Raw genomic sequence first — 13,492 nt, 5'->3', positions numbered from 1 at the left:
TTGACCGTTGGCCATGAAAAAAAATGACCACTTGCTGTATCTCAGTAACCACAGAAGCTGGAGAGCAGACTCTGTTCTTAAATTATTCTGGGACCCCATGTTTTCAATAACCCAAGTGTTTAATTGATCACATTGAACAGTTCTACAAATTACCAGAAATGCCTGTTTTGACCATTAACCCTGTTGAAATTACCTCTCCTTGTAGCTTAATAACGACTGAAGGTAGAGAGCAGATTCTGGTCTCAACTTACTCAGGGACCCCAAGTTTTTAATTTGATCACACTGAACATTTCTCTTATGAACAAGAAATACTTCTCTTGACCATTAATCATGATGAAATGGCCTCTCACTGTAGCTCAGTAACCACAGAAGCTGGAGAGCAGACTCTGTTCTTAAATTATTCTGGGACCCCAAGTTTTTAATTGGGTCACAATGAACATTTCTCCTGTAAATGATGAGAAATGCTCATCTTGATCGCAGAGCGTGATGAATTGGTAATATGATGCCGAATATGCAATAAATGGTTTTCTATGTTCGGAATAAAATTGATACCAACATAAACATTATGGCAGTCCAAGAATCTGCTTTGGGGCGTAGCAGTTTGTGCACCATGTAGAAAAAAAAAATTGCCGAGTCATTGTAATATCTCACATCACGTGTCATTGATTTGTTATGTAAAATTACAAACAAAAAAAATGTCAGTGAGGGTTTGAAATCGGCCTTTGATCTTAATTGTGAGGTCAACGGCAGCACTTTGAGCAGGCGGAGAGAGAGAGAGCGAGACAGAGACAGAGCGAGGGATGATGAAGGAAAGCAGGAACAGAGACATGGCAGGCGATAAAAACAAGACAGCAGATTACTTTTTGATGGTCTGTGCGGAGCAGGGAGGCGACAGCCAAGATGGATATTTGATTGGCTAATTCGATGAGGCGGGTAGCAACAGAGGGCATCCCGCTCTGGCCTCGCGCTCTCGCCATCTCTGGTTCTCTCTCAGCCTTGACGGTACGAGACCACCCATCGGGGACATCTCTGATCAATGCAGTCATTATCCTCGCTGCGCACCTGCGCAGAGACGTCAGGGGACAAATGAGGGAGAAATGTGGGCGATGACTAGGTCAGAGCAAATGTAAATGTGTCCGGTGAAATATGCCGGCGAACGCTGCACCATTAGCCAGGCTGCAGAGCGAGCCGACTCTCTGGCCTCGGGTACAATAACAAGTCGAGATTTAAGTTTGTCTCTGTCTCTCTCTCCCCTCGCTGTCTTTGCTTTTTTTATGCTCGGCGTCCTCTGCCTATTCATCGCTTTGCATGTTTTTGTTTTTTTTTTACCTTTTGTTTCTTGCCGTTTCCATGAAGCAATAAAAATCCCTCCTGGCAGGTGCTCGGGTTCTTTTTGTATGCATGCCTGCACGCCTTCATCTCACCATATGTGATTTAATCCTCCCCCTTCTTTTTTTGGTAAAAAAGTGTGCACACATGCATGCATGTGTGCATATATTAAGCGCACCCAAAGGCCTGTGTCTGATACCTCTGCTGCACATGTGTGCACGCCAGCATTTGCGGGACAAATAGAAATCCAACCAAAACAAGAGGAAGGGGATGACATGCAGAAAAAAAAAACAGAAATGAGAAGAAATGCTGAGAAGATCCTGATGGGGGCACTAGTGCGCCTGCTATAGTTCTGTTTATTTATTTACTTATTTTCTTTCCAGAGTGCTCAGCAACTGTAAGCATAGGGCGCAAACACATGGCTCCATCTCATATGCTCAAAGGATCCGTTTGTGAGCCGGCGTATTTGTGGGGAATACCAAATAAGCCTCCTCACATCCACGCGGTTGCAGTCGTATAAACACCGGTACCTGGGTGCCAACAGAGGCTCGAGTGCAGCTCAAAGAGCCGAAGTGATGCTCAGAATACACTAAGCCGGCTGAGTAGAGCTTTCCTTTAAAAATGTACGATTTTTTTGTCAGACATAATGACCACTTCTGTGAGTAAAATGCACAAGGAGAAGACTAGAAACGGCTTAGCGGATAAAAGATGGTGTACCCGCATAACGTCTGCTGTTGCGAGTGTGGTCTGACTGTGCAAGGGTGAAAAAGGTTGAAATGTGATAAACAAGTGTGCATGAGGCACTTACGTGGGAGGAAGGAGGAGATTATGCGCGGTGCACACCATCCTCTTGGTGTGTCTCAAAGATTAAAGTCCAGATTGTGATCAGATTTTTGCAGGGAGATGGTCTTTGATGAAAAATTAAAGGGGTCATATTGTGCATATCTACTATTTCACAGTAGTGCAGCAGATAATATTTACAGAGGAATCTTTCAACGGGTAGTACAAACATCAAATCTAGCACAAATACTACTCTTTTGAAAAAGACTATCCACTTGATTTTTCAATAGGCGGCCAGGTAGGTGTTAAAGAAGAATTACACAGGGGTCAAAATTGACAATTGCTCCAATGATATCGAAAACTATACCACATTATTTGTCTAATTGGAAATATTCCATAAATGTATAGTTTGGACTATCTATGAATGAGTGTTCTGGAGTTATGGGGTAAAAAAAAAAATGGCAAAGACACATACAAAAGTCGATTTCTGTTTGTACAGGGTGCCAAAGTTAAAGCTGCTCCAATTTTGGTAAAAAAAAAAAAAAAAAAAAAAATTATGCAAATTATTGGTTGAGTTAATAGGATTAATAAATGAAATAGTTTTGACTGTGTTGAATGTTTACTGTCCAAAGTAAAGGTCAAACAATGTTGACATCCATTGAATTCTATGGTATGTGACATAAGTATGTTACCCTGTAACATGAGAACTAAATACGACACGTTGCAAACTATTGCTCTTTAAAACCCTATTAACTTAACCAATAATTTGCATAACTTGTAGAATTTGCATGTGCAGGACAAAACGTCTCCACGGCCAGTCTGCGACTGTCTATGGTGCTAAACACACCCAAATAATGCATAAGTCTCAAGTATGGTTTGGCCATCTTTTTCCCTGAAGACTGCCCGTAATCGGACATCTGGTGGCTTGTGGGTGAGGCTTAAAGCTGGCACTCTTGTACACATGGGTGGTCTGAACACAGATGAATAGCATTTCCAGGAATCAAACCCAGGTCCCCACATTGATAGCCCAACTCCAAACCCAATGGTGCAAAATATGGAATTGTCACATGTTCAATCAGCTTTCTTACTTTGTAGAAAAGAAAGAAGTACTGCCTTTTTTTTGTACTAGTTTGGGAGGTCCTGTGGCTTACACTTGTAACTTCAAGTATTTCTTATTATAACCATCGCTCACTCATCTTCAGCTGCTTACTCCAATTAAGGATCACGGGGGGCTGGAGCCTATCCCAGCAGTCACAGGGCGGGATGTGGGGTACACCCTGGACAGGATGCCGGTCCACTGGTCCTGACCTCTTTATAATATTTGATGGTGTCTATTACAACCTTAAACTGATTTTAAAGTTCGCAAATAAACGTAATACTTTCAAACCAGATCCAGATTTGCACAATTTATAAAAAATAAAACAATTCTGGTGACATACATTATTAATCACCTTTAGTTGTACTGTTGTCTATAAATCTGTTGAATTGAAAATCAACAAATAATGATAATTAACAATAACTAAATGTTTTGTTTTTTAATAGTCACTCTTTTGTAATAATATTTAACCTACTTTAGTGCAACATATAGCTTAACATAAATGTAAAAACAACTCTCCTTAATACTAGGACTATTGGGAAGTTCCCAATCGAACCCATGACCTTCGTGCTGTGAAGCAACAGTGCTAACCCCCAAGTCACCATGTTGCCCCATTATTATTATTAATAATTAAATTTCATTGTTGATTGTTATGATTATTACGCTTTTTATTTGATTAGTCATTCATCTATAAAACATCAAATTTGTGCAAAAAAATGCAGAGCGACACTTTAAGTAAAGGACATTTGGAGACTTAATACCTCTGACCAAGTCCCAATGATCATCTGTTTATTTTCCTTAACATTGCAGGTGGGGGCGCCGTTTCACCATAGTACAAATAAAATGGAATCAGTAGGAGAGATTATAAAGTATTTATTCAAACTGATTCCAGATCTGCTGGCTAAAAAATGTGAACGGTACTCCACTGTGTCCACGTGTGCACGTAGCCATGTAGAACTGTTTATGTGTGGTGTGGTGTATGTGTCTGGAGTATAGGTAGCTGTCAAAAACTGAGTGACCATGCGAGAAGGAGACTGGTGATGGAAGCCACCAAGACACCCAGACAGTGCTTAAAGAGTTATAGGTTTCTTTGACCATGCAAAATTGTGTGCACCATAGTGGTGGAGCGTCACAGAGAAAGTTTTCTCAAAAGGTAAAACATCAAATCTTGGCTTGTGTCTACCATGTGCCTTCTGGCAAAGTGGCTTTGAAACTTCATATCTTTTTAAGAAAGTCCTTCTTTGTTCACTCCACCATGAAGCTGTGTAACGTGTGATGCAATTGGCGAAGGTTACAGCCTACATAGTTTGTTCAATTATAGCCACAAAAACTCATAACTACTTCAGACTTGCCTAGGTGTCTTGGTAGTTTCCCTCATTTGTCACTCAGTTTACCATACAGTTTGCATTTGTCAACACACATTCATCAACTTGAAACCAAGCAACTCTTTTTAATTTTTCATCATCCATACAGCAGATGTCAGACATCTATGGGATAATGCATAGAACAAAAAGTTTCGGGGTTTTTTTTTGTTGTTTGTTTTTTTTAACTGAACTGGTACATCAAAGGTGACCACAGTCAAATTACATCATCCTCAGTATGTGTTCTTTTATTTTGGGGAGTTACACAATGATATGGTTTATTGTTTTTGAGTTACCGTCTACACAAGCTGGCTGAAGTATCGAGATGTTGCCCTTCATTCTTACCAGCACAGAGCATAAGCAAGGGTCAACGATTTGAACATTTGCATTCTGTTCACTTGTATTGTTTTGTCATTCACGTTTTTGAAGTCTAGATATCCGCTCTTGCTCTCCTTCAGCCAGCATCAACGCCCCCCCCACCCCAAACTCCTCCCCAGCTGGTGTTCATCTGACGCTGCAGGTTTGATTGATGCATTGCCAAATTTTGAATTAGTTTCAAATAGACGTTCTGAGGAACTACAAAGCGTTGAACAGCCGTGTTAAACAGAATGTCGTTTTTGATGCCGCCGTCGATTTATCATGAAATGCAGTCACAGAGTAGGAAAAAGAGCAAGCACGCGTTTCTGATGCGCTACTGACAGCCGACAACTGTCAACGCAACACAAGTTGGGGTGAATGGACTTATCCTGACTTGTTGATTGCAGCGCGACTGTGACTCCAGACCCTACTACACCGCATTATCTTCTACTTCAGCCTCAAACGTGCACTTTCTGTCATTCAATCCATTTCAGCAAGAACAGCCAACAGGTTTCTCCCGACCACATGCCAACCATTGACATGCTGCAATGTCCCAGATCGTCTTTTCCATCTCCTGCCTTCTATCGCGGACTTGGACGAAGACAGCTGGTTGCCCAGTAAAGCAGGATGCCCTGCGGTAACCGTCGCCACAGCGAAATCAGAAGGTCTCTGTATCCGTTCTCACCCATGACGCATCTCTGCTCCGACATATTGGCCTGTTTTTTTTCCTCCCCGACACCGCCAAGATAAGAAGTCTACCCCGGGGAGAAGGTGGCGTACACACACTCAAATGTTCACACTCATCCCTCCAATGTCAGATCTGCCCGTCTGGGAAGGTGACAATTTTTGTTTGTCCGTGTCCTGCTGTGCTCTCCCCTGCAGCAGCACTGACACTGGAACGCAGCGCCTCAATCATCCACAGTCATAAACAGAAAAAAAAAAAATAAAAAAAAAATAGCCAGAGACATCAAATGGAAAAGTGGAAGAAAATAATTCAAACAAAATACCCCTCAGGGGTTTTTCAGCTCGGCTCGTCGGGGCGGCTGTGGGCGGAAGAGAGCAGATATCAGCTGGAATCATCTGGAGAGCGAACCGGCGTCCAGCTGCTTGCTCACACTGGATGAGGTGCTTTAAAATTACATGTTGCCTGGACACGGTAAAGGACAGATGGAAGAAACATTTGTTTGTGTGCTGCAAAAACACAGCAATTATGTCTGAGGTGAGGTCGGAGGTCAAAAATGAGGCATTGCACTTAGCTTAGCGCGTGTCCTCCGGATAATATGCACATTTGCTCCCACCTCAAGTTGAGTCTGGGAGGATACAGGCCAACTTTGGTTCAGGTCTTTTCGTAATGGGTATTTTTTGTGGACCGGGTGCTGGTTTTCCAAATCAGATAGCTTGGGTGCAGATATGAATAAATATAGAACACGATGCTGAAGTACCCTCAACTGTACAAGTACATAAACAGTGAAAGAGTGTGTTGAAAAATGTGACCTTTTGACCTCTTAAAATAGGTCAAGGTTAGCCATCTTTGAACTTGCCCAAGGTCTGTGTCCCAAGAATGCTCCCTGTGAATTTGACGACAGGACAGGACAGACGGACGGACGCGAAGTCTTCATAATACTCAATGACCATATTTTGGCCTTGGGTAAAAATATTGCCTCAGTAACAATGGTGTAACCAAATGGAGATAACCTCACTAAGCTATCAATACTTGCTAATTTGTGCTAAAAGCGCTAATTCACACATTAAATAATATTGGACAGAAATACTGGAGCACAGACTTCTTGTTTCTTCACTTCGTATAATTTAACTGCATAGCAAGTCATATTGTCTCATATTTGTGGTAAAATGTTTAAAGGACGAACACAGTAACATTCCCAGCAGCTAGCTTCCTATGCTAACAGGGCCCTAGATATGGCTAGCTGGCTCACACGAAGTGACCACACCCCTAATTATTCACAACTGCATGTTTAAAAATAGCTTAAACCAATAAATTCCGAAATAAATAAATCACCCTCCCCACAGTTGCCAAGAATCAGGAAACTAGCTAAAGAGATCAAAAACAGTTTTCTTTTGTTAGCAGGCTGTAAAATGTTTCTGCTGTAAAGGTCGGCTGTTTAACATCGACATCTGTGGGGAGTTGCTCACTTTTGCAGCAGATCTCAAGTGGCCATTCAACAAACTGCGAGATTGTGCACTTCCTTGTCAGCTTCATTTCTCTACACTGGAGGTTGTGGATCGCATCCACTATACCACAGAACTGCTCCGGAAGGCAACAACACAGGCAGACAACAGATCCATCCCCAGCTATCTGCTGCAGCCTTTATGTGAACATCACTGTGACCTTCTCAACACACACTGATGTGTGTATGTGCCGGGTCATGCATCGAGAAACACACCACGTGTCCAAAATGTCGTAGCTGATGTTTCACGCCAAGCTGCTAGCTGCCTGACGCACTCAGTTAGCCTGTTGGTGAAGCACGCCTCCTGTTCTCGCACAAGTACAAGCCATTGCTAAAGCCTTCTGGCTAATGGCATCGTTTTGAGGGAGAATGGCGCTGTGTGTGCGGTGCTGCCACGCTGGGCTCACTAGAGAGGACTAGACGATGAGAAATATTACAGGGTGTAATTACTTCAAGCACCATTAGCAACACAATAACGTCTGCGCCTAGCAGAAAACAAAGTCCAGCATGCTCGCTGAGTGTGTTTGTACGTGTGTGTGTGCACTCGTCGGGTCTGCACAAACAGGTCCACCTACTCAAGTGATTAACACGTAATGAGTCGATCGCTCCGGAAACGGACTTCGCAAACAAAGTGCCAGCTGAGGTAATGACTTGTCACAATGAAGTACTCGCGAGTTGCCCACTGACTGAGGCTGAAGTGACACACTGAGTGGACTCAGTGGGTCAAACTCCACTTGGGCTTTAGTCCATCACCCCACTTTAGTGTTGGGCTCGAGGCTCAAGGTGACCACTCAGGATCAAACATGCATCTAGTGTTAGTATCAAAGATAAGTGATCAGGATCAAACATTTATCTAAGGTCAAGATCAAGGATGAGTGATCTTGATCAAACATGTGCATCTAGTGTCAGTATCAAACGTGTATCTAAGGTGAGGATCAAAGATGAGTGATCTTGATCAAACATGCATCTGATGTCAGGATCAAAGATGAGTGAACAGGATTAAATGTATATCTAAAGTGAGGATCAAAGATGAGTGATCAGGATCAAATGTGTGTATGTAGTGTCAGAATCAAGTATGAGTGACCAGAATCAAACATGGATATCTACTGTCAGTATCAAAGATGAGTGATCAAAATCAAATGTGCATCTAGTGTCAGGATCACAGATGTGTGATCAGGATCAAATGTGTGTATCTAGTGTGAGGACCAAAGATGAGTGATTAGGATCAAACATGGGAATCTAAGGTCAGGATCAAAGATTAGTGATCAGGATCAAAAGTGTAACTACGGTGAGGATCAAAGTTGAGTGTTCAGGATCAAACGTGTGCATCTTGTGTCAGGATCAAAAGATGAGTGATCAAAATCAAACATGTGCATCAAGTGCCAGGATCAACGATGTGTGATTAGGATCAAATGTGTGTATCTCATTTCAGGATCAAAGATGAGTGATCAAAATCAAACATGTGCATCAAGTGCCAGGATCAAAGATGTGTGATCAGGAACAAATGTGTGTATCTAAGGTCAGGATCAAAGATGAGTGATTAGGATCAAACATGGTATCTAAGGTGAGGATCAAAGATGAGTGATTAGGATCAAACATGGTATCTAAGGTGAGGATCAAAGATGAGTGATCAGGATCAAAACTGTATCTAAGGTGAGGATCAAAGATGAGTGATCAAAATCAAACGTGTATCTAGTGTCAGAATCAAAGATGTATGATCAGGACGAAATGTGTGTGTCTAGTGTCACGATCAAACGTATATCTAAGGTCAGGATCAAAGATGAGTGATCTGGATCAAAGGTTAGCAATCCAAAATGAGGGATCAGAATCAAAGGCCAGGTTTAGGGTCACAAGGCATCAATCAAGCAAGCAATCAGGATCGAAGAATGTCAGAGATGAAGTAAAATGACTGACGTTTGTGGAGGTGCACATTCTGAGTGCCGTCACCCTGACAGACTCCTCAGAAACACCTGGGAATGTTTTCAGATGATCATATTTTACTGCTCCGTCTAAGTCTGTACAGTTAATGTCGTGATTAGAATCCAAGCGGAATGTTTTCAGTTCACATTCGGCTGAAATGATGCATTATGGAGTAAATGACACAGTGCGTCAGAGCTCTGCCGCGGGAGGCTTATTACACTTTGGGATATGAAGATGATGTTGGTGTTTGGCTTTGTTTAAAGGCATTGGAACACGTCGTACATTCAGTGTTTGCTTTTACCTGACATCATGTGTTAATGCTCGCATGGCTCATGGGGGATTACCATTTGGCTGACCCGCTAGAGCATTTGGTCTCTTCAGCGAGATGTCTGGTGTTCGAATCCCACTTACAGCCACAGCTCTATCTCTTGGTTCCATTGGCATAATGAGGACAAACGACTTGACAATATTCAGTCATTTTCTGACTCTTATCTGGGTTCGGGTTGCGGTGGTACCAGACCATGCAGCTCATCCCACACTTCCCTATCCTTGGCCAAATCCTCTAACTCTTCCTGGGGGATCCCGAGGTGTTACCAAGCCAGTTGGGAAATAAAACCCTTCCAGCACATCCTGGATCTTTCCCGGAGCCTCCTCCAGTTGGATGTGCCTGGAAGACGTTCCGACAGAGAGGAAATACCCGAACCACCTCAGCTGGCTCAGCAGTGGCTCTACTCCAAATCCTTCCCGGGTAGTCGAGCTTCCACCCTGTCCCAGGGTGTGAACCTTGATAACCGATGGAGGAATCTCATTTCTGCCACCTTATTCTTTCAGCCATTACCCTTCATGACCATAGGTGAGGATGGGAGTGGAAACTGAGAGTCTTGCATTCTGGCTCGGCTCGTCTTCACCGCGACGGTCCGGCACTGCGTCTGCAAAACATCAGATACCGTCTGATATTAGAGACTATAAAATACCGCCCCGGGCGCCGGCCCGGTTCGCCCATATCAAAAACCTCTACTGAAATAAAGCTAAAGAAATGACAAACATGGTTCAGTCACGATGTCTTTAGGAATACTGGGGGCCGGTTTCAAACCTGTCAAACTTTTAGGATCAAATCGGTTTCACTCTGCTGTTGAAGATTTGAAGTTACACCTGGTTCTTTGTCTCTTCTGCCACTAGGAGACAAACACCTTCGCCACAGTTGTACTTATCGTAGGCCACCATAACAACAAAATGTATACAGCAACCGGGGATTCACAAAAGCATTAGTTTGCACCATTCTGAGTGAACTGACACAGTCAACACAATGTCCCACGAACAGGAGATGTGACCAGGAGCCACTCAGAGTTGTACCTGCCTGTAACCTGAGCTGTAGTCCTGGGTACACGCAATAATGTCTTGAACCTGTCTAGTTATTGTAAAATTGTCACACTATGTAGAAAATAAGGTACCAAGTGACGCACTTAGGACCCAAATTCTACCCTTTGGGGTGTCCAAGTGGGAATCCAACCCAAGTGCAAGTATGGATAATTGAATCCCACATGTGCTTCTACTTTGGTCTGGCCTGTCATTAACTGAACTGCAGTCGAATCTGGAAAATCTGTGATCTTTCCAGGTTTGTCTGCTGTCATTATTAAGTAGCCGGTAAGTCTTCCTGCTGCTCCGGCACCTTACACGACCTCAGATCTCCCCGTTGTCACAGCCAAAGAAAATTAAGTTTGTGCCAATGTGTACGTGTGTTAGTGTGACAAAAGGTGGGAAGGAAACAACTTAACGGCAGAGGAAAGTCATTAAGATACACAAATCTGTCACACTTAACTCAAGATCGGAGAAAAGGCCAAGTCAGGATAGTAATAATAATAATGATGAGAATAATCAGGAAGTTGGTGCATGAAATGCTTCATAAAGTCCATCAAAGGTAAGAAAAGAAATGGAATGCAGCAACAAAATGAGCATCCGCGCATACGTTTGGCCAAGTCGATACTGGATTAAGGACAGCTGTGCACCTGACGTGAGCGTGTGCTGGAGTGTTTGGTGTTGGTCAGTCTCACCTCGTGTCTCAGCCGACCGCAGAGATGGAGAAGAAATTGATAAGGAAGTGACAAAGCTCGGAAATGAGGAGAGAGAAAAGTATTTATGGCAAACGGACAGACTGTCGGGCTCCCGATAATGTAGACCAGGGTTCGATTCCCCCTCTATGTCCTTGGACAAGACACTTCATCTGCATAGTCTCTGTCCACCCAGCTGTAAACGGGTGTGGCCTTGGCCGGGCATAATGACCTGAAACAAACTGGTGGCCTGTCTGGGGAAGTCGACTGAGCAGGTTGGGCTTCAGGAGGTCCTTGTCGTGTTTCTTCTGCCTTTTCGGACCATTTTTTTTCTCAGCTTGGTGTAGATCTAGTTGGGAAGTCGGCTGTCATCCCTTCAACCCAGTCTAGCGGCAGTTCGTGGTGGCATTACGAAAAGTACATTAATCTACGGGTTTGTGGAGGGTTGGGGGGGGGGGGGTAGATGCTTATGATATGGTTAAGAGGAGAAGAGGGGATTATAAATCGCAAAATAAAAAGGAACGTCATGAAAATGGGGTGCATTTCGTGACGGGGGAACGAAATAAACGTGAGAGTAAGCTGATTCTTTGTTTTCTTTTGTAAACATATTTTATTGAATTTTTAACATGTTAAAAAACAGAACACACCACAAAAACAAATCTGATCTAGAAACACTGAGCAATCTGAGCTATAAATAATAATAATTATAAATAAAGAGAAATACATAGTTTACCGAAAACAGGCAACAGAGATGAATGTATTCAGCGAGCCAGTGCCCCTCTGCAAAGTATCACTGACCACCGGACAAGTATTCCAATAGAGGGCGCCATAAATCCAAATAGTTATCATCACTACCTCTTAAGTTGTATTTAGCCTTTCCATTGGTAATACTCTGAAAATTTCTTTATACCATTGAGTTACTGTTGGCTTATTGCAAGTATTAAAGTTTTCTTCATAATTGTGGCTTATTCTTGTCTGTTAATTTATTAGGAGATGGCAGCCCTCGTAGAATCTGACCCGGAGCCTTACAGATTCTCAACTTCAGTACAGCACTGATTTCCTTGGTCACACAAAACCAGTATTTAGATATTTTGGAACAACTCCATAAGCCATGCAAATATGTCCAATTTGTTACTTTGCATTTGAGACAAAGGCAACCTACGTGGGTCTGTTTTGTTCAGAAGAACCAGTGTCCTGTGGTGTCTATGCACTATTTTATACTGAGATTCTCTGTGTTTATTGCTAAGAAATAATAAGTGAGTCGATTGAATAATCTTTTCTGTCATATTGGCATTGAAGATCTTCCTCCCATCGTTCAACCACCTTCCCAATATTATGTCTATTATAATCCTGTAAAATAGCACAGGACTGCTCGATGATACATTTTTTTTTTTTTTTTTAACATCAAGATCCAAAACAAACTTCTCAACGGGTGATCTTAAAATTTGCCAGAATACAGTGCTGCACCTGCAAGTAACTTGAAAATTCGGCACCGCTCCTCTCAGTGTGATGTCATACTGGAAGCCCTGCCTTAAGCTGGTTCTTGATGATGACACACTGTATGCTCTGGTGTCAGCCAGGACTCTGATGTTGGTACGGTAGTCTTCCCACTTGACGCAGAGGATACTGCTCAGGCAGCATTGGTGGAATCGCTCGAGGGTCTTCAGGTGGCGGCAGTAGGAGGGTCAGGTCTCAGATCTGTACAGCAGGGTTGTCATGACAACAGTTTTGTAGACCCTTGTGTCAAAGGTCTCTGTTGAAAACACGGTTGGGAAACTGGGCAAAGGTTGTTCCTGCACACTTGAATCAGTGTTGGATCTCGTCATCGATTGATGACATGTGCCAGGTATGGAAAGAGGGTTACGTTGTCCAGGAGCTGTCCATGCAGTTTCACAACAGGAAACTTTGGACTGACCATGTTGGATTCAGGGTGATGCAGGACTGGTGTCTTCTTCAGGTTGTTTGGGCTTCACTGAAGGATTCAAGGATTTTCTAAAGCTGTTCTGTAAAGGATGACACGCTGCTGCCGTCGGCATACTGGACCACTGATTGAAACAAGCCATTACAAAGGCTATAAACAGGGCCAGCCCAAGCCTTTATGGGGCCTTAAGCAGAATTTCATTTGGGGGCCCCCCTACCATCACCTCAGCACCAGATGCCTCATTATTCCATAGGCTTAACTGTTATGTGTGTAACGTACCCACAATCATTAGCATTATTTGTAATTATCTTACATCATACAGGTGTCATTCTTGTTTTTAACCTTAAAGGGGTAGCAAACTCATAAATATGTTTTAACTTCTACATAGAGTGATGTATAAGTATGGCTCATTAATTTAACTATTTGAAAGTAACATCAGCAGGCAGGAGACTGCATTTATAGTAAACATGTTAAATAGTTTAATTTCTTTCAGA

This window comes from Thalassophryne amazonica, chromosome 22, assembly GCF_902500255.1.
Source record: "Thalassophryne amazonica chromosome 22, fThaAma1.1, whole genome shotgun sequence".
NCBI lineage: Eukaryota > Metazoa > Chordata > Actinopteri > Batrachoidiformes > Batrachoididae > Thalassophryne > Thalassophryne amazonica.
The sequence above is the reverse complement of the archived record's forward strand: the minus strand, read 5'-3'. Positions refer to the sequence as shown.